This window comes from Aphelocoma coerulescens, chromosome 7 (assembly GCF_041296385.1).
Source record: "Aphelocoma coerulescens isolate FSJ_1873_10779 chromosome 7, UR_Acoe_1.0, whole genome shotgun sequence".
Taxonomy (NCBI): domain Eukaryota; kingdom Metazoa; phylum Chordata; class Aves; order Passeriformes; family Corvidae; genus Aphelocoma; species Aphelocoma coerulescens.
The window spans coordinates 21,857,337-21,885,279 of record NC_091021.1 but is presented as its reverse complement, the minus strand read 5'-3'; the positions used below and the strand labels follow the sequence as shown (position 1 = coordinate 21,885,279).

The window sequence follows — 27,943 nt, the reverse complement described above, 5'->3', positions numbered from 1 at the left end:
AAGGCAACAATTGCATGATTTTGCAGACGTTCAGCAAAGACCCACAGAGCATGTATGGTAGGGACAAAGAAATAAATGATACTAGGACCACTAGTGAAGAAAAATTATTCAGAGAAGTAGTAAACACCTTCATAAAAAAAATATTTTTTTGGCACTATCTTCAACCAGACAACTTTAGACAACTTTGATGATATAAAAGATACAAAGAGTTTTATTTGGGTGATAGTATTTTTAACAGGAGTTGGGTGAAAAGCAAGAGAGCATGGCCAGAAAATTCTGAGCAAGAACCTGTACTTCCAAAGGCTAAAGCTACGCAAACATGTTATGTTCTAGAGAACAGAAACAACAAATCTAGGCCAGAAGTTAACTGGAGAAGCTGATTTCATGGTGAGGCTGTCACTGACTGGCTCTACCAGACACACAACAGGTATTATGATGCTAGGGAATGAGCTCTGGAATGAGGAACACACATAAAGAACTGGTGATTTACAGCCGATTTACAACTGTTTCTAAAGAAAATCTTTGACAATGCAATCAGTGTTATATCTCTTAGCTAGTATTTGCATCAGAAACCCTTCATATTTTCTATGGGGGTGTGAGTGATAGTATTACTGGTATAGTGACCCTACAATGGTATTATCTAAACATAGAAGTAATAAAGCTAAAAATACCTACTGAATAAATCTTTACAACTTTTTGGTATTGAAAGGAACCCAGAATTGACTAAAATGGGTCTTAAGCTATCTCTGTCTTTTGCTAAAAATGCTCAGCAAACTTTCCTTCCTTCCCAGGTAGAATTTTTTTTTCCCTTTTCCAGCAGTGGAGGATCTGCAAGCTAAGGTCAAAGCTCAAAAAGCTTCAGCAATTGTAGACACTTTCTAGAACACTGGACAAAATTTAATTGCTAAAGCTTTTGTTCAGAATGAAACAAACTTAGAGGAGTACCTACTCCCCATATCGCCAAGGAGGGAATGTTCAGTGCAACATGGGTATTTCACAATGCACATTTATTAAATATGAAAACTATTCAGGGGCTGAAAAAATAACTCAGATAAGGACGGAAATACCCTGAACTGGCCTAAAGTGAAAGGCCAGAATTGGAATCTTCAGAGTTATCCCATATGCCAAAAACTACAATGAATAAGTCAACACAGGCAGTATAAAATATTGACACTGCAGATCTAAGTAGGATAGATTTGTTTATATTGCTTGGAAAAAAAAATACACTTCTTTTAGATTAATATTCTCATTCTGCTGAGGCAGCAGCTCCTAATAAAATGACATCTAAGCTTGTGATGGTGTATATGCAGTAGATTTACCAGATATAGCACTGCTGACAGTAATATCTGATAAAGAAAAACTTATTAAGCAAAAGTATAAGTTGTTCTAAGTAACGGAGCAATTTAAAACTTTTATTCTTAAGACTGATGGATTTAATGACAGTAATAATGCAGATACTGAAAAGGGCACCTATTTAGATTCCAGTCCATGTTATGACACAGCAGTATCACTACTTTCTTTAATCAATGCAGGTAACTGATGGCAACTACCAGAAAACACATATCAAACAAAATTAATAGATAATAATAACTTACAATATTATTAATATTATCACTTAAGTGGGAGATTAATATTATCATTTATTTAATGGGAGGTTCCTTCTCATTGCCACTGTATATAATGCTGTCTGTGTCTTCATAGTGGGAAACTTTAGTTGCAAGCCTTAAAGAATGCAAGTGAAAATCCTGGAATTGCTGGGTTCTGTAACATGGGAGGAATAGGGCACCCTATTTCAGTTTCTAAAAGGAAAAAGGTAAGAGACATCAAATTTACCCTTTTGCCTAAAGAGACCTTGGGCAAATAACAATAATGCAATATTTAGACAACTGAACATCAAAACACCATGCAGGAAAAAAAAAAAGGGCTTTTTGGTTTTGCTTAATACTGGATTCAACTTCTTAAGTATAAATAACAGCACAAAACATCTGAAACTCTATTAAGAGTATTACTGGATTAAGTAATAGAATTCATTATTAGATTGGTTGTGTATAACTTGAAATTATGTTGAATGCTAACTTGCTTTTTTAGCAGAACTGTTACAGAACCTTGGAAAGAAATGTCATTGTGGACCGAATGTCCAAGTTTCTAAACCTAAAAACCAGCACTATAAAAGCTCTTCTCCTTCAAGAAGGAAGTGTCAGATAAGGTGTAATTTTTGAAAGCAACTGATCAGTGATAAACTCATTTTCCAGACTGCTGTGCACTCTTCATCCATTGTCAAGGATGTGGCATTGGACTCTGTCTTCCGTCAGAGGAACAACACTCCTAAAATTATAATTTACACTCATTCAGAAATGAAATGCAGGGTTTATTACTCAAGAGCCTGGCAGCTGAACAGCAATATGCAAGATCTACCCTGTGAACAGTATGTACTGTAGGCAGAATTGTTAGAATGAAGGAAGACTAAAGATAAAGCCAAGACTCCTGGTGAGATCTATCAGATGCTTATTAGCACAAGAGATTTCAAAAGCTACATGACAGAAGGGATAAAACAGCTGAAAATAATCTCAGATAGTGTACAGTCAAGGAGGAGACACAGAAATACCAGTGCTATGTGTGAATATAAGCTAAACATTTGTAAAAGCAGTTCAGCAGAACAAGTGATGTAAAAAGAAGACGAAAGTACTGACCTACTTCACAGCTCTTCGTGTTCCGACTACCTCATACAAGCTTTAAGGCTAACAGTTCATCTTCATCCTCATTCATTCAAAATCATCATCCAACTTTCCCTTTCTCTTCATCTGCCAAGAAACCTGCAAGGCGATTATTAATGTAATGCAATGTGGAAAAGCAGTTGAATGAAACAGTGTCACTGCATTCCAAGTATGGTGGAAATCTCTTCCAAGAATCTCTATCAAGTCACCTTTGATATTTATAGTAGGTTTGCAGCTCCATCTCCCCAGTTAGCAAACTTCTGTGCATATCTACTGAAGAAGAAAGAAAGGGAAAAAAAGTGCCTTTGCCTGAGGATAAATGAAAAACGATTTCAGTTATGGTTGTTCTTGACAGCATCAGTTGTGATAGGAACTTGCTGAAGACCAAGTTCCCAGCAAGATCCACAGGGAGAGTGACCTTTGAGCATAACTATAGTTTTGTTAGGATGTTAATTAAAATCCATATTGATCCACAGAGGAAAGTATACAATAGAAAATTGGGATATACTATGTCTGGTGCTGGAAAGTCATTCATAAGAGTACTCAGGCTCCACACAAAACACAGGGGTATCACTGACACAATAAAGGGCCCAAAAACTAAATAAGTTTCATGGCCATGACACTTACTATGCTCACTTGAAAGACAAGGTGGGGAACTATGATTCTATTCTAACTCTGCATAAAGCAGAGAGTAGATAAAAAATGGGACGTATACTACTTGTTTATAAAGACTTTAAGGGAGAAGTGACTTAAGCAAAATCCTTTAAAGGAAGTATCAAAAAAAGCAATATGCCAACAACTTTGTCTAAAACCTCTTGCACAAAATTGTCAGAATCAGATATATTTGCCCGATATTGGTTTATTTTTCTTTTTACATAATATATCACTGCAAATACTGATGTATTTCAATTATACACTATGAACTATTTTAATCTCTGCTGAAGATTAAACAGTATGTACCTTTTTAAAAACAAAACACAACCCCTTCCAGTATTTAAATTAGAAGACAGCAAACTTCTGTGTCACAGGGATACAGACTTTTGCATGAATGTAAAGACTTTTCTCAGCTTAACTACCTAATTTTCAAGTATCTACAAGTTAACTAAACATATAATGCACAGAATTTGCATGATTTGAATTGCTGGAAAAGACAGAAGGTTTCAGAGTAATTTTCTTAGAGGATGCTCTTATATAACCATGACTATATACAGTAAAGAATCAAAACATATGGTAGAAACTGCAAGGTCCAAATTGTTAATCCAACAAATGGATGACCAGAAAATGCAGCATGTATTTACAGTGTTGATTAGGGCAAGAGAATTGAGAATATCCTAAAACACATGGAGCCCAACAATGCAATATACCCATCCAATATTTATTGCTGCCTCTGTAGAAGCAATTTCCATTTTGATGTGTTCTCTCACACATGATGTTCTGAAACAGTTAAGTAACATGAAAAATACAGGTTCAAGATTATATCTGTCACAGATGAAAATACAGCATTTATGCAGCATTACATAAAAAAGCCACTGGTTTATGGACCCAAGGTCCTCTCAGGACTGCCACAAATCTACATATCGTCATATGTGATAGATTTTTACATCTGCTTGTGCGAATTAAAAAGAATCCACATTAATAACCAAAACAAAACCCCCATAGTTATAGAGTCTAAAGGCTGAGGAAATTTAACGATGGCATTTGGTTGCAGCACAGGTCACCTATTAGTCCACAAAATCTGCCTGGAAAGCCACCTATCTCAGCCAATGTTCTATACAGAAATCAAGGACCATGTTAAAACCATCTGATTCCTAGACGGGAGGCCAATACGAAGGATAAATCTGCATTTGTTCTGAACTTAAAAGACAGCAGAACTGTCAGGAGGAAAAAAAATGGTGGCAGTTCTTTCCAAACTTATTTTAGAAACTAGGAATGAATTAATTCCATCAAACTGTTTACCTAACCAGTATATCTAGCTAGTCATTTCTAAATTTCTACTATGCTAATATAAGTGAACTTACTAACACTGATTATTGCCAAATAACATATAAATTTTGTGGAGATATTCAGTGCTAAGCATGGAGCACCATAAATTTATGGAATCCAACAAATTTAGGGAAGAAATCATATGACATGCTGTCTCCAGCAACAGATGACCGGACTGATGATCCAAAAGGTCTCTTCCACTCTTGTTCTCCCAAACTACTACATATAAATTAGATACTAATTTTCACTAATAGCTTAATCAAGTTTTGGATATGTGTGTTTAGAGCTGAAACATGAATGCATCCTCTAAGTACATGATCCGGACTACAAGATAATTATTTCTGCTCAAGTCCTGCACACCACCATAGCTATCCCTCTCTCTAATGCTTTAATCTAATGGCACAATTAGTCCAGTTAAGGATTAGAAGTTATATTCAGAATTTTACAAGAGTTCTCCTACCCCTAAGTATCAGAGAATGCAAAAAATACGTCACCCTCACATGTCTAAGCAGGTAAGCATTAAGTATTTTCTACCACATACAAAAACTAGCATGCAGAGATACTGCTAAAAAAAAGCTGTATCTAACCCAACATTTTGATACATCTAAATATATTTGTAGACATATAACATAGAGAAGTAGAAATGTACACATAGCTATCAACATCTGTATACATTGCCATGTGATTTTGGAATAGTACATTTGACAAATGCAATATACAAAAAAAAGAAGGCAAAGACTCCATAATTTACTAGTAGCATGCACTTTTTTAGAATGCTTTATTAGGTCCTGATTTAACCTACCTGACATCCCTGTAGAGCTGGAAAGTATAGACTATTTTTTAAGGCACAGAAGGTGAAGTAAACAAAAAAAATTACAAAAAGGCACCAAATCCCAGGCCTTCCAGTTTTTAATAGTGAACCCTAATCCACTAAAAAGCTATGAGTGTTATTTTGGGATATTATCTTCAGTTTTTGATCACTTTTTCATGGAAATCTCTCATCTCCACATTCCTTGAGGAAAACAATATATTGAATCCAAGGAAACCACCTGTGCTTTTTAATAGCCTTGCCTGACAAAAAATAGGTCTTGTAATAGATGAGATACATAAATGGAAAACCATTCAACATTTGAGAGAGGTGACTAAATTCACTAGCCTAGTGTCAATTTTTACTTCCTAGGTTTGTTTTTTGAGGGTTTTTTTTAAAAGGCCATTCATGAAATATTAGAGATGCCTGTCTTATATTAATGTTGTGTCCTCTGACATCCACTCAGTGAAAGATAAAAAGATGGCATTAAGTTTTAGCAGTGAAGTGAAATGTTGCATGGCGCAAGGTGACCCAGTCTCATTTAACAGATTACCAAAATATAATCAAATAAAACCTATGATCTTTACACTGGCAAAAACGGTGCAGCAAGAGGACAAATGTGATTTTAAAAACTTAAAAGACCAATTGAAATGAATCATGTATATTTTTACAATGTAAGTGAGTCCTCTGCAGCTATCCAGTCCTTGTAAGAGCATCCATATTGAGAGCAAATTTTAGCACAGGCAGGTTCAGCTTTCCTTACAAATTTTTCCTGCCCCTATATCTAACTCAAAGCAAATATCCCAAATTCAATTAAGCTGTTTGATTACACTAAAAATAGTCCTTGTTCTTCATCTTAGTATCTGCTGACAGATAACTCATAGTTCACAGGGAACATATTGTCTAACTGCATTAATCCACAGCTGGGGAAAACAAACAGGAAAAGAAAACTCATACCAGTCTGATGATGTGTGTGAAATTCAATTATAACACAATAAACTGCCTTGGGTTAAGATTACCAATAGAAAACTTTAGGAAGCACAGATTTTCTGAAATAGATCTAGACTTAATTGACAGAATTCTTCTCACACAGCTTGTTTTTAATTGTTGCCATGATTTCCATACACCTTTCTCTAATGTGTTTTCTGACAGCGACTGACAAAGTTGAGATATTTTCATGATGGACTTCAGATGTAATCCACTATGGCAATTCCTCCTTTTCTAAACCCTCACATTTAGTCCTTCAAATCCATTCACTGAGAGCTGCCTCACCTGCCACTCTGATTGCAATGCCTCCCAGACCCTCATCAGCTCACCTCATCTATCCACTGTCACACAAACTTGGGCTCGATTTGTTGAAATGGAGGAAACTTCTCCTAGCGTCGAATGATGTAATTTGGGGCTGAAATTAAGTGAAGCTTGCTGGTTTGGAAATAGTGTTAGGTGAAATTCTGTCAAACAAATCCTGAAAAATAAACCAAAACAAAACTATGAATTCATGCCTGTATTTTGCAAGGAACAACTCCCAGCAAAATAATTTTGAAGAGTTTTAAATTAATCACAGGAGACCTGAAAAAGCATTAGCAAGATTGCATGAAAATTTTCTATTTAAATTTTTTTAATTTTTAAATTAATTTTTAAAATTAATTTTATATATCCTTTTGCAAAGAAGATAAGGCAGAAGATAAGAAGAGTTAGGGGAGAGGTGACCGAAGCTGCAGAGTTAAAACATCCACAACTTCAAAAACATACTACTAATACATTAGGAGATCTCTTCCCAGATTCATGCCTCTAAACACAAGGCTTTAGAGCCTGAAAAAAATATCTAAACATGTGAAAGTAAAAAAACCTCTCTGTATAATAAAACAGCAATAAAAATCCCCTACCAATTACTCTACTGTGTTCTCAAAATAGGAGCAGTATCTCTTATGCCCTAATTTTATCATTTCCTTTGCCCCATGTTAAAACGCCAGTGTAATTATCCTTTATAAAGGTTGACTGAGGTCCCTGTGCAAATCTGCTCAGGGTGATAATTTAGCTGGCTTTTTTATTTGTGGAATTTAGGCAAGAATGTTTCAAGCTCTTCGTCAAAATAACTGCTTGATCTCCTTCAGTATTTTTTTAATAGTTAAAAAATAGCATTTTCTAATAAACTGAGGGAGAGTAAGGTTAAATACTCCAATTACTAACTTGTAAGAAGAGTAAAACATAAAAGTTGTGCAAAGTGATTCCTAATTTTGATGTACTTGGAGTCAATTCTCAATATTTAATGATACCTGGAAATGTAAGTCACAGTAGCATGATATTAGGGAATATTCTTTAACATTTCCACAATGCATTTAAGTGCTACTGCAAATGTTTTGTCATCAGTAATTAATAAATTCATTATTTCACAATCTTATGACTGTCAAAGTGCCAGACTTCAGCTGACACAAAAACTTCCACTTTAAAAAGAGAGATTTCAAGTAACTTGACCAAAAGGAAGATCTAAAGTGCTGAAAACTTAACTGCTTTTTCCTAATTAGGTGACCTGGCCTGACAAGATTAAAAAAACCCTAAAAAAACCCTCAAAAAACAAAACAAGCCCTCTAATCAACCAAAAAAAAGCCTTCCCAGCTACTCTACACCGGAGATATTGAAAGGGCATTATTAACATGGCTACACTCCACCTAGGGGGGAAATCTCACTTTCAAAAAGTGGAAGCTTCTTTATCTATTTATTTAAGCCATACTGAAACATGGTTTTCGTGAATGATGCTTTTATTGTACAAGCAACACAAAGATTGCTACTAAAAAGCCATCCTGCAAACGATGAAAAGCAATTTAAATGATACAAAAGCAACTTAAACTCGTGATAGTTTCTTCCAGTCATACATTTGTTCTAGTTCTCTCTCCAAAAGCAATTGACTTAGCAGAAGTACAACTCTTGCACACATAACACAACTGCACTTGCTGCCTCTGTCTCTCAATATCAACCACAACCACCACCACCACCATTACACAGGAAAAGGCCCAGAGCAGATAAGAGAGCGAAGACGGCGCAAAGATGACCCTCAAAAGATGCAGATAACCACGATGTCCCACAAACATTCTCCCTGTCAAGCTCCCCATAAGCAGGACCATGGGATCTTTCAGACGAAGGACAACCATAGCAAAACCTTTGCCTACATTCCTCGGCCCTTCCTAACAAATACTGCCAGGTCACAAAATACTGCCAGGATACAGCAGCTCTCTCTCTTTCCACCACACCAGTTGTACTTTGGAGCCTGTCAAAAAACCCTCCAACCGAACAAAAAAAACACCACACTTTTTTTTTTTCCCCCTAAAGTCTACCACTCTCTTATCTCTGCCTTAAATACACTATTTTCTTCTGGCAGAACATTTTTTGAGGTACCATAAGTAAGACTCTTTCTACTGACTGATTCCATGAAGACTGGGCCTTAGAAGGCTCTACTTTAATAATTTTTTCGTTTTAAAAACTTTCTAATTGAGTACTCATAGCCATATATGTATTCCTATGAAAAAGTCTACATAAATTTATTGGAAATTACAATTTTAAGACATTTCCAATCTATGAAATTTGACAGTGAAAATATTACTTCTCTAGAAGTTGACAGTGATTAAAAAAACTACAGAAGGATTATCGCTGCCTATTAAATGTGATAGTTTGAGCCATTTTATGGAATCCTTTCTTATTTTATTCCTATTAGATCCATTAGCATATTTCCAGCTAATAGCTAACAATTGTCCACTGAATAAAAAAAAGCTCTCCCTAAACCTGCTTCAATGGCTAGATATTACGGCAATGAGTTAAAACTTTCCTATTTCTCATCCACTGGCTTTACACACTGCAGTTACATCTCTTTGGAAACTAAACACCCAGCTGAGCACTGCAGCCCATCCCGCAGGGCCTGTGGCAGTGTGGGTGCACTCTGCTCCTGCCTCAAAGTCTGCAGCTCCTGCACAGTTCCACACCTGGGACACTTCACACTCTGCCACCCATTACTGACCTAGGCCAAGAGACAGACAGGCAGGTCTTCAGTTTAAGCCTGCATGGCTCTTTTTACAGTCATGTTTGCAAATGTACATTTTTATTTCAGACCTATCTTCCTACCTCACTGAGCTCCTCTAGATCCATGCTTGATGCACCCACTGTTTAGGTACCTGCAATGGCCAATGCGCCTCAATGGCCCAGCGCTTTACTGAGCAGCCTACTAGGGCTGCTTTGTGGCAGCTGCAGTGCTATGCAAGAACTCAGATAACTTATTTAGACCCAGTTTATCTCCCTCTAGGACAGCAAATTAGTTTGGGCTTCTTCTATTATTTTGTATTCTTTTAATAGAAGACAAAATATTTTTCCATGTGAACAATTAATTTGTAGTACTGTGTGGCCACCTACTAATTTGTAAACCATTATTTAACATCAGTCATTTTGTCGTAAGATCATGCAAAGCTTTCCTTGCTCCACAGTGACAGTCAATGTTCTCTCTTAATGAGAAGGACATAGGCTTGGTAGAGTTGTATGGTATTTCTTCCTCTAATTTTCATTTCTGTGAATACTGCCACAACACATAACTTACTCTTAATGTAACTCTAAGTGTTGGTAAATGCTATATAAAGTTTACATAGCAAGCCTGTAATTCTTAATGCATCGAATTTTCTACTTTAGTGGTTGTTCATCTGGTATGGTTTCTTAATGGACTCTTTTCAAAAGAACTAGATTGTAATTAATTACACTCCATGATTATATACATGAAAAGGATTGGATTGAACTTTTACCCTTGACATACACCAAGGTGAAAGAAAAGATACAGGTTATGGCTTAACAGTTTTACTTAGATAAATGGTGACATTTCTTAATAGAACCAAACAATTCCATGTTTTGTTCAGACAACTCTTTCTTCTTTTATTTGTGTCAAGCAGGTATCAGAATTGAGACAGACTCATGTCACTCAATGGAAATATGTCAGCATTCAGCATCTTACTTCGCATGGAATAGTTTGGTACATTGAAAAATTCGACAGGCTGCAAATTGTTAAAGAGCTTTCAAATATTTATTTAGATTGGGTATCAACCTTCATCATAATTCTCTTTTTTTTTTCTCCCAGTTACCAACCTTCACCTTCTCAGAGCAGGCTGAAATATCATTTAGTTGGTCTGTCCTTGGGAGAGTTTTCCAGAATATAAAAAATTAAACCCCACAATGCTGCTGTTCATTTAGTTCTGTTTGCATGCAGCTGTGGGAGTCTCTACAGTGCATTTTCACACATATGTTCCGACCAAAGTGCTCACTACAAACAATTTTAAACCAGAGGCTAGTTTTTAAGTATCTGAGAGTAAAGAACCAGCGTAGTAAAAGACAGAGAGCTTGAGCTCTAATTTTTCAGATTCTTGCCATGTATTCACAGGAGGGCTGTTTTGAACTTGTCAAACTAAGTCTTGGAACAAGAGACTTGGACAACAATGGGTTCTTCTTATCATGACACTCATTTTTCCAGTCAAAGATTTTCAGCTGATGATCTGGAGTCCTGTGGACAGATTTCCAACAGATTCTACCAGAGAATATGAACATGCTTGAGAAGTCTAGATTCAGTTTAAAAAAGAAAGCTGCTGCTATTGTCATCAATCTTCTACTGTCTGAACAGAAAACAGTATCAAATACACTAATAAATCCTTTCTGGTTTTCCCCACTACCTTTTCAAAATTTAACCCTTTTACAAGATCACCTTGTAATCTCATCTGACTACCACAAGAGTCACGGCCTGCTAGATCACAGTGCTACTCAAGCAACTTTCTTCAGCCTCTATTTTAGCACCTGAAAAATAGGGCAAGTCTTTTGGAAATGTGTGTACAAATGCCTGAATGACTGACATTTTTATATTGCTTCATGTGTATCAGCTATATCATGAAAAGAACAGTTTTTTAGGAAAGTCCAACTAGAGCACAGCCTGAGGCATAATTTCTATAGTTTAATCAGTGAATCCCTTATTTAGCATCGCACAGCTCCCTCTTCTTTGCTCAGTATGCCAAAATTGTTCATCTCTCCAGAATCATTCAGCTAAACGTACTTCATCATAGTAGGAATATTAAAAAATAGCTAGGCTTGCTGTGTCTATTTATCAGAACCTGAAATACTGTGAAGTTTCAATTTATTGCTGTGCCAGTTCTGTTTCAAGAGTAAAACTGAAAGGCATGTGTTTAACAAAACAACCTGTAACTGCTTTGAACACTATCTCAGAGTCCGTGAACATGCATCAGAGTGTTTATTCCCATCTAGCAGGGACATTTATCCTTAACAGAAACAGATCATGAGAAAACCCTAAAATAAAAGAAACTGAAAGGAAGTCAGATTTCCCGTTTCATATTTAAAATGTGATCTCCACAACTGACAAATTAAAGGAGAGTTTACGAGCATCTGGAGAGAAAGGAACAGGAGCTCGGCAGCAACTGTGCCAGCCCCATACGGCACCATGTGCAATATGGTCCTGAGCTGCCCATGCAGTGCTCCATTTGTAGAGCTGGACACAAACCAATTCCTGCAGCTCAGGACAGAGGATGGAATGAATCATATCAATCCCAGCTCCCTGCAAAATCTGAACGTAGCCCCCAGAACCGGCACTCTGTGCCCAAGAGAGTACTGGAGCAGGATACTGCAAGGGAGCCCATGAGCTGCCCTCAAGGAAATTTTGGCTTGCCTAGAGGGATGGGGGATTCACCTCCAGCCAAGCTAGAGGAAGAGCACGTTGGCCCCTTTCATGGCTGGATGAGCTGCCACAGCTGTGGTTTCCAAAGAAGGTTGAAGAAAAAAAAAAAAAAGCCAAGAGAACTGTTTCTCCTGACTTCATCTCTGTTGCACTTAACTGCATCCTCTTCACATGTGCTCTTACAGAGAAGTGGGGAACCCAATACAGAGACCTGAATCCCAGCTAAGGACCTTGTGTGTTATAACTATACAGAACATAGATCAATACAAAATTTGCATTCAAAAACATTAACAAAAAAGCTAAGTAAAATATCTGATCCACACTTACACCAAAATTGAACTGAATTCACAGCAAAAACTCACATGACTGTCATCAATCTTCACTGGAAATATGAGAGCTAAGAATTTTGCTATTGTACTTAATACTTAATAAAAAAAACTACTTAATAAAAAAAAGGATTCGAAAGTTTATTTGAAAGTGGTGTGCTGAAGTATGAAAAACTAAGATAGAATCAAGTATCCCAGACCCAAAACATAGCTTTGACATGGAAATATTCTACTCTATTAGAAAATTAGCTCAAAACATATTTCCTTAACTTTGCTGAAAAAGGCTCTTCCACTTAAACACATAGGTCTGCCTACTGTTTTAGAGCTAAGCACATGCACACTTATCAGTAAGATCGAGGCTTTAATCCTTCCTCTGGTGGGCTCAGTAATAAAGTGGGGATAACCACGCTTCCCTACTTTGTAGGGTGTTGTCAAAATTAATGCTCACAGAGCCGTCAGTAGGTGAAAATCATTATAGCTCCCATCCTGCAATTGCTAATTCATGGGCTGCCTGCTGCACACACACTGAGCCTGGAAAAAGCTAATTGAGTCCTCTGAAGGTGCAGCAGTTTGTTCAGGCCCCATCAATAAAGTGTTAAGAGTTTAAAAAACAAAACAAAACACCACACTGCTATACTAAACATGAACACAGCACAATTTTCAAATGATCCTGCAGATCAGAGCCTCTGGGGCTAAGCATTGCACAGGAAAAGCTTTTATAACACAATATAATACTTGGAGGTATGTATATGTGTATATATATAGATAAAGATGTAGGTACAGGGATATAAAAATACAGCCATTAAGCCAGCTATTTGGTGTTACTCTGTGGACACACACTCCCAAACACACACTCCCAGGCAAACACAAGCCAAAGTGCAGACAGCACCTGAGCTACAATAAATCAATGATTGTATGCGAAGAAATGAAAATACAGACACAGAACTGATGCATATTACTACCTTCTATCCTTCCCTAGACTTAACTATGATTTGGAAGACGGAAAAAAAACCCTACTTGATTGTTCATTTTGAAGAATGTAAATGAAATTAAGAAAAGATCTCAGCCAAACCAGTTTGCTGATCAATATATCCTAGAAAACCAATTTAACTGATGTCAAATTCAAATAATTCACCTGACGTCACATTGGAGAAACCAACCATGAACACCTCACAAATTATGATTTTGATCCAATTGTTAGACCCGAATTACAGCAAAAACTGGTCTTTCTACAGCTGTTAAAGCAGTGACCCTGGCAGAGCATGCTTTTGTGCTGAACTTTTTATATCACCAAGCCTATTAATCAGGTGGCAGTTCAAACTGATGCACTTTATATAGTTGACCCTGGCCAGCGCTTTAATTACTTGGTATTAAATGGTAATTAAGATTTTTCACATTTAGGTTTAATCCAAAAAAATTTAGTGTTAAAATCCAGTAATTTAATAAAGAGTTGTGTTCTTTACTGTGCTTCAGCCTGGACACTAAGGATGCAGCAATTTACTATTGACAAGCACTAAAGGAGCAGGTCATTTCACAAGTATAGTGTGGACAAAGGTGAACCGGGCAACTGATGAAATCTGTGGCCAAGGCGAAATAGCAATCTCTGAGCCAAATGGTAATAAAGTTACTGAAATGAAGCAGTGTAGCTTCTGAAGTGAACTGTCATAAGGAGGATACAAGCTTGAGGATGGCTTGGCCAAAGTAATTAAAACTTTATTCCCTGAGAGCCAATCAAAGTGGCTAGCCCTACCTCTGATTTTACATAAAGCAAAAATAGGTGTGTAAGTCAGCAAAAAACACCAGCAGTTGCAGCTAGCACTCTACGAAACAGCATCCACCTCTCCAGAAGTATCTGCAAAATTTACAATAAGTGAGGCAAAACAAGACTCATGCTTTAATGTTCTTTCCTGTATTATCGAATTGTATCTCTAGATTTTCTATGACATGCAAAAACCAAGTAGAAATGCAGACAAATATCACTGTCCAAAATTCCCTGCTAAATCAAAGACAATTACTTCCCTCAATAGCTATTAAAGGCAGATAGTTTAATCATTGGAGAAGCAATCTAGTGCATAGGAGTCCAGAGATGTAGGCTTAACTCACGGCTCTGCTACTGACCTGCTATATGACCTTGGGCAAGTCTCTTCACATTTCAGCGCCTCTTTGTGTCCCTATTAACCTTTGTGCGTCTCAGCTATTTAGAATGTAACCCCTCTGACGCAGAACAGTCTCTCACTACATGTTTTTACAATACCAGCACAACAAGGTCACCATCTTGGTTGAGACCTCTAAGTGCTACAGTAATCCAAATAAATAAGAACAATATATTCAATTATTCAGAATCCCACTTACACTTATTCAATTTTCCCATAACATCTGGATAGCTGAGACATCACCACAGATTAAAATGTGCATCCTACATCCTTTTAATTTTAATGTCTCACCTGCTGTTTGTGTAATTGAAATTTGTATTGATTTTCATAAACCAAAGAACACCTAACTCCCTGCCTAAAACACAAACAATGGAATGAGCCATTGGTATCCCAGTTATTCAGAACACATAGGAAATAAATCATTTGTCTGAAAGAAGAAACAAGAAGGTCCACCCAATATAAAGTTTGACTCAGCAAAGCACTTAAGCATGTCCTTAAGTTTAAGGATGAGTAGTCCCACTGAAGCTCTTAAGGTAAGCTTAAATAAGGAATTGGAGCTTCTCAGAGTTCAGGGAATATTCTGTAAAAGATGTGAAACAACCATGAATATAGGTACATTAATACACATTTTGTGAAACTGCAATATGAACAGATCCCCAAAGAAGGGAACAAAAATACACCTTCCTTTAAAAACTGGTGATTAAACAATGGATGTTTATTGATACTAACCATGCTCCCCAATAAGCACACACCACACCTTCATATGCAACGCAGTGACTGTTTCAAATAAATGCATTTTCTTTCTCTGCTTAACCCGTACTTTGAAAGCATTTAGATGCAAGAAAAATTTAACACAGATATTACTGTCCATAACATGCTTTCTTCAAAAACGTTCTTCAATAATGGTACATTTTCCACAAATTCTGTCTGTATTTTTAAGAAATACTCAAACTGAGCTAAACGAGGTAAAATACAGGCTACAAGCAGAACCTAGAAATAAAATTAAAGAAGAAGAAAACCTAGGAATTGTACACTAAGGATGTTATCTAATTTATATACCTAGAAGCTTGAAGCCAACAAACAACAAATATCGTAAGATTTGGTTACATAAGCAAGCTTGTAAAATAGAATGCACATTGACAGGAATCATTCTTCTTTTCTTGGTTCAGGTATAGTTACTTGAGTATGTTCACCTTCAACTCATGCTGTTTAATTCTGACTCTTTGGAAACAAAGCAAACACAAAATATGAAAACATTAAACACTCCCAACTGAAAATTGTTACACAAGCACCAGCAGCAGAAAAGAATTGTAATTAAAAATGTACTGACCATAAAGGAAGCAATAAGCAATCATTTTGGCAGTCCAACTTTTGTAAATCCACTAAAATCCTACCCAAAGAAAAGACTCAAGTCTATGCAGGTATTGATATATCAAAAACATGCCATGAATGACAGTATAATAATAACCATCACTAAAAGAAAATTTAAAAAAAGAAAGTAAAAGAAAAACCCATATGTGGCTTAATAGCTACCTTTTCAAGAAAACTGAGAGCTCTAGGAAAAATAGAAATCTTCTATCTCCCCCAGCCTCATAAATTTTTACTGTCCAAACTCAAGCTTGGGGTACATAATTTTTATTTTTCACAAAAGGTATCTTGTTCATAAGTATGGCATGAAGGTAGGATGAGACAATGGTAAAATTGTTGAATAGGTTGGAATCTGCACAACTTATTAGCACTATAAAGGGACTATTAACTGAAAAAATATTACATAAACCATTTGTGTTAAATATGTAAAGTTTGTAGCAAGCATAAATGCTAGCGAAAAACAAGAAAAAAACCAGCAAGAGCTCATGCAATAAAAGGTATGTCCTTAAAGATCTTTTCTTCTCCTGAGAATTGAAATGTAGTGAAAATTTGGAAGATGCTGTTTCTTTACCAAGGAGCTCAGTTACCATAACTGATACACATTACCAGCTTTAGAATTCTAATTGTGTTTAATACAGTTTCATGTTGCATCAAAGTACAAAATCAATACCATTTGTCCAGCAAACAGGAAAAATGGAATCTATAAACTGCTCTTATTGAGTAATTAAACACCTATTATTGTCATGAGTGGTGAAACAATGAATTTGATAAGACAAATTTTTGCGACAAAACACTGCAGTGATTAATACCTCCCTACGTATTAAATAAAAATGACTGCCTTTTGTGCAGTACTGCTGGCAGAAGAACAGGAATGAGAGAAGTAGTTGCCAGTGCCACAATAACAGGCTAACCTTGAACTGAACTCCTTTCCTCAAGAAATTAAATGCTGTAGCAGGACTTTAAATCCCTCCACTTAGAGCTCATTTGTGTTTCACGTAACCTGCAGTTCCTGAAGAGAACTCATTATCTTCAAAAGGAGAATCCTTTTATAATTTCTTTACAAATGTGTATATTGTTTCTGCAAAAAGTATTTCATATCAGAAAAGGGCTAAGAGTATTAACAGTGTAAGAGAGGCAAAAAGGCTCATATCATTAAGACACCATTTCTGCTTCCTGGGAATTCAAACGTCAACTACAGTGGTACGGGAAAACGAATGAGAATGAGGTTAAAGAAAATGTACCTTTACAGCAAAATTTTAATCTGTTAGATTGATGCTAAACTGCCTTGGTCTTTCTGCTGCTATATGCTGTATTTCTATGTATAGAACTCCCTCCCCCAATGCCCCTCCTGTAGCTTTGGCTTCCTATTTTTCTTTTCACTTAGAATGATGCACTAGGAACAACTATAGAGTACAAAAGATGAATCTATGGATGTGACACTTGTAAAGGGTAACCCTATTTCACAAGTGAGATGGGACAAAAAAGAAAGAAAAAAGGCCACAGAAGCAATAACTGCTCACTGAATTACCATTAAATTGTAAGATTTACAATCCAATGTACAGTAAGTGCATATCTAATGGAGTTTGTCCTCTAAAAGAATATAAAGTAGATCTTTGCAGCATATGATGTATGAAGGGGTTTTTTTGTTGTTTTTGGGGTTTTTTTTGTTGTTGTTTTTTTTTAAACAGGACACACAGAAAACAGATGTGCACATAAATTCCAGAATTTTTATACATATAAGAACTGAGCCAAAGCCAACATTAAATATGATAAATGCAATATGATTAGTAGGATCTGGCTTTGCATTTTCAAAACATCTCACATTCTACAAAGAGAGATAAAAGATGAGTAACACAGCCAGTCAATACTGCTTTCACAGATATCATTGGTAAAAGAAGATCACATATTATTAATTCAGTTTATTGCTCTGATCTACTAGAATTCAATTAAATGACTTTTTGTAGGGGATGGCAAAGCAGATGATGACCATTTCCAACATCTTCTAAACAAAATATCTGGACAGAAGTTTCAGATCACTATTTATTACAGACTTAAATTACCGACAATATTTATTTTCATATAATGAGTACAGTATGAAAAAGGCTCATTCACAGCACTATTATTCGTAACGTTTGCCACTAATTTCATTGCTCTTATTCATATGAGCATAACTGCTGAGTGATTTAAGTTTAGAAATAGGCAAGGCATGTTAAAGAATTATTTAAATAGAAGCAAACTTTTACATTAAATACAGGCATATTGCTATTATACAATATTACGAGGGTATCAATAATCATGTTTTACAGGCTGACTGGAAAATTCTAGCCTGTAATAAAATCCAAAACTATCACAGAGACAAAGGAACTTTTGGCTGGATAAGCCATTCAAAGAGCAGCAAGGCATGTAATGTTCTGCTCTCTTAATTTGAATAAAGTTTTATTTTTCTTAGCTAGAAACCTCAAGTTTCCACAAATGGCATTAAAACTTTCATTCTCCTACCTAAAAGGAAGTTTGCCTACCACACAAATTTTACTGTTATCTGGCTTTTATTTCACAGGATTAAAAAGCAACGCAGAAGATCAGCAACGATAGCCTTGTTCTCTTCAACCTTAGTGAATCAAGTTCACTGGAGGTGAAGCAGTGGAATTATCAGTACAAGTGGCTGTGTCATCAAAGCTTTCTGAGAGGTAGTGTATGGAAATGCCTAAACAAACAGAAGCGTGAAAGCTGTCTGTATGTGAAAAGGCTCTCCTAAGGCTTTTCATTAAAACAATTCCAATTGCAGTTTCACGATGCAGCATTTTATTATGTGAGAAATATAAAATCTTGACATTTTTCTAAATGTGAATGGGTTAAAGAACCTCTCCACGCTACAGTGAGCCTGAGAATTTCCAGCAGCTGATGAAGACCAGTTGACCACCTGATACTTTTTCAGCAGGGTGATAAAATTAAAGGATTGCTTTGATTTGCTTGAAGGATTACTTTCTATAGTTAATTGTTTAAAGTGCACAGTCTTACAAAAGGGAAAAATATCAAGAAGGTTAATGTAGAGTGAGCTAATTGCAAGCTGATTACATTGTGCAAAGCAAGAGATATTACCTGTGTTACATACCATCACAAGGACTAGCCTATTCTACCCTGCTGCTGCAGCAAACAAGCTGATTTGCTAACAAAGTGGTCAGCTCGGGCACTTGCACAGCATCTCGTAGGTCCACAGGCGACTGCTTCACATGCAGAGAATCTCAAGCTCCATTTTCCAATCTGATTACACGGCTCCTTATTCCAGCAGCCTTAAACCTTCATGGCAGTTTACCAACATTTTCATCACTTTTTCTTTTACAAATCAAAAGAACTGATAAGCTCTCAGGTACCCGGGATTTCATAGTCGATGGCTGGCAGGCAGCCAGCTTCCCTCACAGCACAACTGTTCCGTGCCACAATGCAAAAAGCACGCTGAATTTAACAGATAGCACAAAACTATTAGAATTTTGCAGTACGTACAAGCAGGCAGCATGTTTCTGTCTCTGCAGATGTTAACAGTTCTGTTCAGTCACATTTATAACATGCCTAGACCCAAAGAGACATCTCTAAAAAGAAAAAAAAAAAAAAGAAAAACCAGAACAAATGAAGACATAGCACTGTCACTAAGTCAATTGCACTACAAAGTGTGCACTCAAGTTACTTCATTGGAGTGCTTCCGAATTACCAGTAATTAGAGACAATGTTAAAAACATTTGATAAAAAATTAAGAAAAAGGAAAACAAATCTTTACATCATATGAAACTGTTTTACATAAACTGAAATATTATTTTACAGTAAAACAAATGCAAAAAAAGAGACACTGTTGTGTATTTTTGCCATGTGAAATGCTTATATAAAGCATTAAAATAGCCACAAGGCATACCTGGGTTTACTTATTCTTTGGCTCAAAAACACCACTTGAACAATGAAAGAACAAAAATGTGATTCATATTTGTAAAAGTGAAACATCTTTATAAAATGTTTATTCTGAGGTATATCATGTAATGTCTAAAAATCTGAGCTACACAGGAAGAATTATAAACATATATATGTAAACTTATATATATAAAAAGAAATAAGGGAATGCAGAGTGACAATTGAGGAAAAGATTATCTTACAAATCTTAAGGAGTCCAACAAAAAGAAATCCAATAAAAAAGCAATGGAGAATGAAACTTTCTTATTTTTGGTTAAAGAAAAAAAACATAAATATTAAACCATCAAGTTTTTACTTATTGCTACCAAGGCTTGCTCTCCCATTCGAAAAAATTGACTATCCATGCTATTATTTGCATAATGTCCAAAACAGCCTATATGGAACTAACGTAACACAAAGTTAATAGCACAGAAAACAATTCTCCCATGTCCCCCCAAGCAAAACATTTTTTTTTAAATCAAGTGCATAAAACTGAAATCTGAGGAAATACGACCTAATAGGTATTCTTAAAAGAAGAAATGCAATTTTGCATATCGTCACTTTTATTATAAGGGAACGGGGATGGAAATATGGAGAGTAAGACAGTAAGTTATGGAAGGAGGGGGGGAAGAAAAAAAAAAAGTACAACTAAGCTGGTGCAGTGGCTCAGTACTCCAGATCACCAGTGCATTGACCCTCTGTATCTCTGAGTCATTAGCTGGAATCCCAGCTCTGCCTTCAGGAGTAGGGATTTGAACTCGCACACCGATGCGGTGCGATTCGGGATCTTGAGCGTGCCAGACAGAGGGGTCATTCTCCTTGGTGCGGAGGAGGCCGGCAGCCCCCGGGGAGGGCAGGGCTGGATGAGTGACTTGCGCCCGGCACAGGCAGTGGACATGCTGCTGACTCAGGCAGGGACACTGACAGGCACCGCTGCTTCTCCCCATCACTCCTGGACGGAACGGTTTTAGGCCACTGGCGCTGACAGGTACATGCAAAATTCAGAGGGAAATTATCCACATCTCCTTATTCGCCTCTGAGCACGCACACATGTGTACTTGTATGTATGCCTCTCTGTGTGCAGCTATACTAATGTTTTCACGCATTTATGGAGACATACTGCAACAGGCTAAACTGACTGCTCTGCAGCCATATGTAGTGCTTAGCACTGCCAAAATATTCCTACACCAATTCTTCTCCTTAATATAGCTACAATGTCCATATTTATGTACACACAGAAGCTACATACGTGTACCCTACACACATCCCAATCACATACATTTTACACTGAGTGCAATTAGCATTACCTTTAAAATAACAATCTCTAATTTACACAGAAATTTCCTCTCTGATAAAATACAAACCACATTCTAACCAGCTTCTAATACCAACACATTATTCCCATGAATGATTCCTAGTAAACTGTTTATTACAACTGTAAGGTTTGAGAGGGTTTGCTGCTTGCAGATGCAGGTTGTGGGGTTGCCTTTTTTTCTCCCACCCCCCTCCTTTTTTTCCCTTCTGATTTATTGGAGGGTGAGCAAACCCACTTAAACTATAGTTGTCCATATGAATCACTAATTTTCATGTTTCTAATTAAAATGTAAACAGTGTAATGAAGACATCAAGTTTTTAGGCAAATGTCTCTTCCAGTGCCACTTGGGGTATGGTAATTACTGAAGCAGATCTATGGATGCTCCCGAATCCTCTACAAGTCCAGATTAAAAGCATTACTGCTAAACCTTGCTTTTTACACCAGGGAATTGTGTTCTCTAACCTATTCCCAGTTTGCTTACAGATGCATATCTGTACAAGCCTTTATAACTAGTCATTAAAAAAATAAATAAATAAAAATAGAAGTTTATCACATAAATGGAACAGTTTGTGGGGGAAAAACTGCGATTTCATTTAAAATAGAATTTGATTTCACTTCTATGATTACACATAACTAGCATAGCTGTGCTGAAAACTTATCATCTTAGTGCTTCCTTCAGAAAAATAGATTAGGCATTACTAAAAGAATTTTTAAAAAAGCAAAATGGTATTTCGAGCTTGTATGAAAATTCCTATTGTCCCAAAATGCTTGTTTCACAGTCAATTAATTTAAGAACATATTATTCAGGAAAACATTAATAAAAAAGAAATCTATTCACTGAGGAAAAATGTAAATGGCCATTGCAAATAGAAAATGCTTGATGTGCAACTGAAAATCTTTTGTCATATTTATTCCAGCCTTTATGTCTATATCTGAAATTTGTCAGATTTTATCCTAAAGCAAATGACCTCTCCTACATTTACCGAAGGAATACAAGTCCTCTCCTGCTTACAATTGTTAATTGAGCCTGTCTGCTACAGCTTCTCTTTCCTCTCCAAATAAGCCAGGATACTTGTTTTACATATTTACTGCCAAGCACTTCAACAGTCCTCTATTTTATTATAATACTGGTGTCCCCCCCCCCCACCCCCACAACTCCTTCTGGAAGATTTTTTTTTTTTTAATGTACAGCGAATAGTTAAAGCTGCAATCCAATAAAGCATCTAAAATGCCTAGTACCAGAAGAGGTTTTTCCCCCTCCCTTCATGGACTCAAGTCCATATTCTGAGTGGTATAGCCAATTTTCATATTATTTTTACATAAATGCTAGACAAGCATGTCTGCATTGCTAACCTGGATCATGAAGATGAGAGTGCACAGAATGTACGTGTGCATATGTGCACGTGCATAAACATTTTAGTGGATGGTCCACCATTTCAGTTCTATTTTACTAGTAAAGTACTGTATACAAATATGTGAATACTTCCCAGTAGAAAAATATATCTACAGGATTTCAGATTACATCAAATCATAAAGCATCTTGTCTCTCAAATCATAAATGCCTTAGCAGAATAAAACAAAACAAAGCTCTATTTAGGCATTGCCTTTAAATGTATTGTTCCAGCAAAATCAGATTTAATTAGACAAATAGCATTTTAAAGGCTACTGCTTTGTAACATGGTACTCTTGAAAATGATGGGGGGTTGCAAGTGAAAACACTACTCTCATTTAGCTCTGTGGTTAAAAAAAAAAAAGCAAAGATTACACTTATACATGCTACACATTTTTTTTTCTTTATTATGGATTGAGACAATGGGGAAATCTTATGTCTTCACAACAGTTCCAAGGCCATACTAATCAGGTGTAATTTTTAATAAACACTGACTGTTTGGTGCTCATTCGAGGTATTTCATTAGGAGGTTATTCATTTAAAATAAATGTTTCAACCACATCAAGCTGTAACCTTTCTTGAAATGTAAATGAATGGTTTAAATGAGAAGATTAATAAAGAAGGGATGTTCCAATTCCAAGCATGGCATGCTATGTATTTTTAAATTTGTCTATGCCAGATGCTGTCAGTCAGAACAAAAAACTGTCCAAGCAGACAATCTGTGCGTCTGAATGTTGATCATGTTGGAAAGTAAAGGGGGAGGGGAGAGAGAGTGTGTCAAGGATTCATGGTCCTTCATCTTTGCAGTAGAGCAAACACGTCTCTCAGTATAACGACAGACAGCTGCTTCCACTTTCTAATGTGCCCTAACTTAGATCACTGAAAGAATTGTCAGCACTCAGAGAAACACACAAAGATAACACAGCCAGCTGCCATGAAGGGGGAAACAGCACAGCTCAGAAGAAATGGGATTTGTTCCATTTGCATGATGCTGGCTCCCTTGGGCCCCTTTCTTTCAAATCCAAAGCACAAAAGACAACACTTAACATATTTGCTTAAAGATGACAACCTCATGTTGATTTCATTTGGATGTAACAGTGTCAGGATTACAGATATAAGAATATATTATATCTGTAACGGAGACTGACAAATGTATCCATCAGTGAAACTGTCTGATTCATCTGCTTATACAGCCATTTTACCATCCCAAGGGTGCCATCTAAGTAGTAACTTTAGAAGACTGAAGGTCTAATTTTATTACACCACATTTCAACCTACTAAACAATATTATTTCTAAAATAGATCATTTTTATTGGAAGTCTCCCTGATGAAAATCCAGTAGACACCAGAGAATTTATGAACTGTATGGGTCCTTTGAACTCAATATACTGCCCATTTTAAGCAACTTTCTTTACACACAATCAAAACCTAAACTCAAATAATTGAAATTGAGTTAAAACAGAGATAATAATGGTACCTATTTTAATATTACATCATAGTCTGTCGTTATTTGAATGTCTGCTGATTGGCAGTCCATCGCTTTTTAGAGTGCTTCTTGTTACAGTTCTGTATCAATAAAAGACTTTCTCCAGTAGAAAAACTATTATTAATTTTTTTTTTTCAATATACTTTGACCAGCTACACAACCTAATTTTTGCTTGAGGTTTTCACTGGGCACTCCAAAAGTCACGTGGAAATGACTGAAAGCCGAATACATTCCTCATCACATTGCATTCAGCTGCAGAAACAGAAAACCAAACTAAAGGGTAAAGATTTGCAAGATCCCCTGTCAGCACAGTTTTGTGGACCAGCCTCTTTTTTAATCAGATGAAACAATTAGGCCATGGTCAGACTCTCTCTAGTTTCAAATGCATTACACTGAACCGTCTGACAGCATAAGTATCCCCCCAACACCCCAACACCACCAAATGACTCTGCATAATGCTCCCTACTTTAACTGCTTTGTCTAGAGGAACTCGAAACTGCTTGTTGCTATCTGCTGCCACCAAGAACTGCACTGTAATTCACTAGATTGAAGTTGTTTTGTAAAATGGAGTTAACTGCTGTACGTGGAATTTCAGCACAGCAGATGGTTACCAATCATTATTTTCAATTTGTTTAGTTTCAAGCAATGGGGCTGTTTGGGAGGAGCAGTAAGGAGGACAGGAATGGAGAGAGCAGCGAGGTTAGATGCACTAGCTTGCAATGCAAGCAGTGCTAGATGGCATAGCATTAAAAGGAGGGGAAAAAGGTCTCTACTCAGAACTGCACCACAGCTAAACAAAAAAAAAAAAAATTAAAAAATGGGAATAGATAAAACCAGATTTTATATACAACTATGGACAAAAAATGAAGAACACAACATTTGAAAGGGGGGCCAATCTATCAGTCTCTGGTTCAAGAGTTACCTTACATTTTAAATATTGGAAATGGACTTGAAAGTTTCCAAAGGTAAATTGTCTCTATTCACATTTTGCCATCATTCAAATTTGAATCATGCTCCACTGTAAGTGGTTCAGTTGTTGAACTGGAAATGGAAAAGGGACCATTTATGCACAAGTGCACATGACCAGAAATTAAGCTGTAAATATCTGGGCTGGGCCATTATTGTAGTCAAGAAACATCTGGGGCTGAAGCCGAGGCTAGGCCCCACTCCTTCTGTGTTCATGTAATTGCTTGGATGATTTATAACTTAGTGTCTATTAAAAATGATTTAAAGAGAGATTTGGAGCCTGAATTTTAAAATCAAGATGGCTTTGCTCATGCTTTCATTTGTTCAGGAGCAAAAAAAGAAAAATCCTTTGCTGTTCTTCTCCCCTGTCCTATGTTTAAGAGGTACAATGTTCCATCACAAGGACAAAATTCACATTTTTCTAAATTCAGACCAAAGACATGACACATACACTTCCAGCAACCAAAGTCAGTGACTTGTCATTCAGCTTACATTGTTGCTTGGTGCTTTAATATTCCCCATGAAAATTGACTTTGAATTATTTTCCCAGCATAAATTTTTTTTTTTCTTTTTAAATCCTATAAACTGTATCAATACATTCACAGCATATTCATTTGTTCCTGTTATTTTGAACCATCCATGAGTCAGCTAGCTCTGCCTGCCACCATGATACCACAGGTGGTATGGGCAGAGGCTCTTCAGCAGGCATCCCACTGGAACCCAGAAGGGACCACAGGCACTGCATCCCTTCTGGGGACATTTCTGGCTCCAGGACTTGCTTGCTTCCCCCTGATAACTTCAACACAGCCGATTTTGTTTTGGCTTTTAGAACAAGCTGTAAAAGCCACAAATTTGATAGGGTGGAAGAGAAAGGCCTACGGTATTTGGGTTTGGGGGACAACAGTAAGGGATACATTTGGACAATAACAATCCTCTACCAGCAGTTATCAAAGAAAGAGTGGTCCCTACCAGGCAGAACAGCAGGGCCAGTGTCTGACTGTAAACAACTGTCATCAAAAATCTTGGTTATTTAAAACTGAATAGATACCCTAACTATATTTCCAACCTATTTCCATGATGGCCAAAGCTTACTTAAGAGTACACCTAACCCTGCAGAGATTGGGTTTGTAACGGAGTTGACCGTGACACCCTCCAGGGGTTACAGCTCCTTTCTTTATTGAGGTTTCGGTATGTTCGGCAGTTTTACTGCAGAGCTGCACCCCACAACACAGAAGGAAGAACCAAGTTTGCAAACCTGGGTGTGTGCCAAGGTTGAAGTGACACACTAGTGACTGTCTCAGCCCCCTGGGAAAAAGTGGATTAGATGAATCACAAAACAATGTCATAGTTACTTCTCCAGTAAGTTAACTGTCTGTTGGTCACAGGTGATGAAGACATAAAAGTTTGACCTAGCACTTCCACAGATTTTACTCTGTCTTGGAAATTTTCCCCCTGCATCTCCATAAACTGCCATTATTCTTAGACTAACAAAAGCTCTGACATTTTGAAGCAATGAAAAACTTTGGAAATGGGATTGCTTCAATCTGGGAACATACTACCTAAATATTCTAAACTGTTCACAGGTTGTTGTCAAACTTCCCCAACAAAATTTGGTTGAGTACCACCCATAAGGCAGATACCATACACTTCATATACCAAACAACTTTTATTTTAATTATTTTTGAAGAAAAGGTTAGGAAAAATGGGAACTGAAAATAGCAAGGTAACCTACAAAATAAACAAGACCGAAACCTTCCTCTGTTTTTATGTTGCACAGAAATGTAGAAACCCAACAATGAAGTAAAGCTTTATCGTTCATCATTAAATTTGTAGCTAAAATGCTGTATTCACGCAATTTCTCAAGTAGAAATTGTCCATCTTATACCACTACACTTCTAAAGTAAAGTTGTCTAAGTGGTTAATGACACTCTGTGCAATGAATTTTTCTTAAATATGCATTTCTCCCAAAACATACACTCTTAGAACAAAACTGAACTATGGATTGGGGGATGTCTTTATTTCTGGTGTCAAATCCAGAAATACTTGTTCTTTTCATTCTACATCAGTAGATCTAAGGAAAATCTGAAGTAGACTATCAGATTAATTTGAATTATTGAAAACCTGATTGCTAATAGTGATATACTAAAGTAGAGAATCACAGTGAACTGGAGAACAAGGATGACTCCACATAAATATCAACATTAGTAACATTAATCTATAAGAGAATAAAAACCTCACATCTCACAAAACAGAAGGGTTGAGCAATTGAACCTAGGCAACTGGAGCACTGTTAACTGAGTTTAATCCCACCTGGATTATTTATTATCCAGATTTTAGTACATAATAAATTTTAGTACCTAATTGTGGAAGTCTCAAATACTCTGCACTGGCTTCTGTAGTCTTTACTACAGCAAAGAGCAGTGCATACCTGAAGAAATGTTTCTACCAGGTGAAGAAATATCTGCAAGTGAGCAATATAGTTGATTTGAGTCTACTTTCATAAAGATCACTACTAGGAAAAAAAAAAAGCAAATACAGAAACATTCTCCAGATTAAAGAAGGTAAAAGAAAATAAAAGAAAATCACTTACTGTAGCAAAACTCCAGGAATAATGAGGAATACAGAGATTTTTTAATGCAACACAAACGGAATTCTCTTAGTAGGTGCCAGCACTAAAACTTTGTGCAGACGATTGTGCGGCTGAGGAGATTACTGCTGTGCCCCATAGAGGCTGGATGTCTGGCCAAGGAACTGTTCAGCAGCTACAAAATACAGAGGAAGCTACCAGCACTAGA

At 36.6% G+C, this 27,943-nt stretch overlaps 1 protein-coding gene across 3 annotated transcripts in view; it reads right to left on the bottom strand.

Moving 5' to 3' along the window:
* FIGN (fidgetin, microtubule severing factor) overlaps positions 1-27,943 on the bottom strand; it is a 106,152-nt gene that overhangs the window by 63,213 nt on the left and 14,996 nt on the right. Inside the window, exon 3 of one of the 3 annotated variants that reach the window (XR_011151976.1) lies at positions 18,600-19,642. The exons of the other annotated variants lie outside the window; for them this stretch is intronic. The gene's annotated coding sequence lies outside the window, so the exon portion shown is untranslated. Of the gene's footprint in view, positions 1-18,599; positions 19,643-27,943 lie in introns of those variants that run through there. 3 annotated transcript variants of the gene reach the window in all.